We start from the raw sequence: 3,677 nt of genomic DNA on the forward strand, positions 1-3,677 counted from the left end.
GGTGGTAATACTGGAAAACAAAGCGCTTAGGGCTACGGCCAAGACTCATAAAGTAGCTGTGTTCAAGAATCAACATAATGAACTAGGAGAATCAATAACACTATCTGAATTCTGAGTTCCCATAGATACCAATCATTCTGAACTTCAAGGGATAAAGTGAGATGCCAAAACTGTTCAGATGCAAAAAACTACTAGTCCCGCTCATCTGATTGGAGCTAATTTTCATTGATATTTTGGAATCTATAGTATATTCTCTTCTTTTTATCCTATTTGATTTTCAGTTGCTTGGGGACAAGCAACAATTTAAGTTTGGTGTTGTGATGAGCGGATAATTTATACGCTTTTTGGCATTATTTTTACATAGTTTTTAGTATGATTTAGTTAGTTTTTAGTATATTTTTATTAGTTTTTAAATAAAAATCACATTTCTGGACTTTACTATGAGTTTGTATGTTTTTCTGTGATTTCAGGTAATTTCTGGCTAAAATTGAGGGACTTGAGCAAAAATCAGATTCAGAGGCTGAAGAAGGACTGCAGATGCTGTTGGATTCTGACCTCCCTGCACTCAAAGTGAATTTTCTGGAGCTACAAAGTTCAAATGGCACGCTCTCAATTGCGTTGGAAAGTAGACATCCAGGGATTTTCCGTAATATATAATAGTCCATACTTTGCCCGAGTTTAGATGACGCAAGTTGGCGTTCAACGCCAACTCTCTGCCCTATTCTGGAGTTAAACGCCAAAAACAGGCTACAACCTGGAGTTTAACTCCAAAAAGAGTCTCTACACATGAAAGCTCAATGCTCAGCCTAAGCACACACTAAGTGGGCCCGGAAGTGGATTTCTACATCATTTACTTATCTCTGTAAACCCTAGTAACTAGTTTAGTATAAATAGAACTTTTTACTATTGTTTTTAAACCTTCGAATCTTTGGATCATTTTTGAGACTATCCTTGTATCACTTTTGATCTCTTGATTATGTTTAGGGGGCTGGCCATTCGGCCATGCCTGGACCTTGTTCTTATGTATTTTCAACGGTAGAGTTTCTACACACCATAGATTAAGGTGTGGAGCTCTGCTGTTCCTCATGAATTAATGCAAAATACTATTGTTTTTCTATTCAATTCAAGCCTATTTCTTCTCTAAGATATTCATTCACACACAAGAACATGATGAATGTGATGATTATATGACACTCATCACCATTCTCACCTATGAACGCGTGCCTGACAACCACTTCCGTTCTACATGCAAACAAGATTGAATGTGTATCTCTTAGTCTCCTGATCATGAGATCAGAGTCTTCGTGGTATAGGCTAGAATTATTGGCGGCCATTCTTGAGATCCAGAAAGTCTAAACCTTGTCTGTGATATTCTGAGTAGGGTCTGGAAAGGGATGGCTGTGACGAGCTTCAAACTCGCGAGTGCTGGGCGTAGTGACAGACGCAAAAGAATTACTAAATCCTATTCCAGTATGATCAAGAACCGACAGATGATTAGCCGTGCGGTGACAGCGCATTTTGGATCATTTTCACTGAGAGGACGGAAAGTAGCCATTGACAACGGTGATGCCCAACATACAGCTTGCCAATGAAAGGAGTATGGAGGATTGGATGAAGGAAGTAGGAAAGTAGAGATTCAAAAGGAACTTAGCATCTCCATACGCTTATCTGAAATTCTCACCAATGAATTACATAAGTATCTCTATCCTATTTTACGTTTTATTTATCTTTTAATTATTAAAACTCTATAACCATTTGAATCCGCCTGACTGAGATCTACAAGGTGACCATAGCTTGCTTCAAGCCAACAATCTCCGTGGGATCGACCCTTACTCACGTAAGGTTTATTACTTAGACGACCCAGTGCACTTGCTGGTTAGTTGTGCGAAGTTGTGATAAAGAATTAAGATTATGAACGTGCGTATTAAGTTTTTGGCGTCGTTACCAAGGAATGAACGATCACGATTTCGTGCACCAGGTTCAATAGCTCATCTCCATATATCCAGATTTAATTATTTAACTGTCTTGCAAGTTTGTGAAATATTTTAACCCAACTCAGTTGTGAAAGTGCTTTAACATGATATAGGCTTGCTATATGATTCCTTGAAAATATGAATCAAATTAACCACATGTAAGCTCTATATATATAGGTGGATAATAATTAGAATTGCATGATTCATTTAGGTAGTTTGCATTTAGAATAGATTGCATTGCATAAGATTCCACCATTCTAACTTTACCCTTTCTCTTGGATTTAGCATGAGGACATGCTATTGTTTAAGTGTGGGGAGGTTGATAAACCCCTATTTTATGATTCATCTTGTGCTCAAATTGAGTGTTTTTATCAATTCTTCACCCACTTATTCATATGAATTGCATGGTTTTAGTTTCCCTTCCTTATTTTATGATATATATGAAAAACATGTTTCCTATGCTTTAAAGATATTAATTTTAATTATCCTTTATTACCATTCGATGTCGTGATTTGTGTGTTAAGTATTTTCAGGCTTCATAGGGCAGGAATGGCTTAGAGGACAGAAAGGAAACATACAAAATGGAAGGAAAGCACAAAAATGGAGTTTTGAAGAAAAGGCAGTGACGCGTACGCATGGATGACGCGGACGCGTGCCTAGCACGAAATGGCATCGACACAAACGCGTGACTGACGGGGACACGTGCCTTGAGCAAAACGCAAATGACGCGGACGCATGACCAACGCGTACGCGTGACAAGAAATAACTCAAAACCACGCGAACGCGTGAACCACGCAAACGCGTGACAGACGCCACGTACAGAAATCTGCAGAAAACGTCCCCAGCAATTTCTGGACCCTTTTTCGGCCCAAATCCAAGTCAGAAACACAGAATATAAGCCAGAGAATGGAGGAATCAAAAGAGGATGATATACAACATTCATAATACATAATTTTAGGTTTTAAATGTACTTTTAGAGGGAGAGAGGTTCTCTCATCTCTCTTAGGATTTAGGATTAGGATTAGGATTTAGGATTTCTATTATGATTAGGCTACTTCTCTTCAATCACAGGTTCAATGTTCCTTTAATTAATGTTTCTCTTCTACTTTTATTTATTCCAATGTTTTACTTGTTAATGTTCCAATTTAGCTTATGAACCTTTTCATGTCAAAGATTTGAATATTCTACTTAATATTATTAGAGGTATTTCGGATTTATGATTGTTTTATTCTATTTATGATGCTTTCAATTTAATTTAGATTTATTTTCCCTTTTGGCTTTGGTTAAGTAATTGGTAACACTTGAGTTATCAGACTCAGCAGTTGATTGGAAATTAGGATTGCTGATTCCCTCTAATCCCTCTAAAGCTAGTCTTTCCATAGGAGTTGACTAGGACCGAGGAATCAAATTGATTAGTCCACTTGACTTACCTTTGTTTAGTAAGGGTTAACTAAGTGGGAGCAAAAATCAAATTCTCATCACACCTGATAAGGATAACTAGGATAGGATTCCCAATTCTCATACCTTGCCAAGAGTTTTCTTTATAATTATTAATTTATTTTTTTTGCCATTTAAATTACTTGTTCCCTATTTCAAAAACCCAAAAATACACCTTTTTAAATAACCAATAATAAATCATACTGCCCTGCAATTCCTTGAGAAGACGACCCGAGGTTTAAATACTTTGGTTATTTATTTTTATTG

This window comes from Arachis ipaensis, chromosome B07 (assembly GCF_000816755.2).
Source record: "Arachis ipaensis cultivar K30076 chromosome B07, Araip1.1, whole genome shotgun sequence".
NCBI lineage: Eukaryota > Viridiplantae > Streptophyta > Magnoliopsida > Fabales > Fabaceae > Arachis > Arachis ipaensis.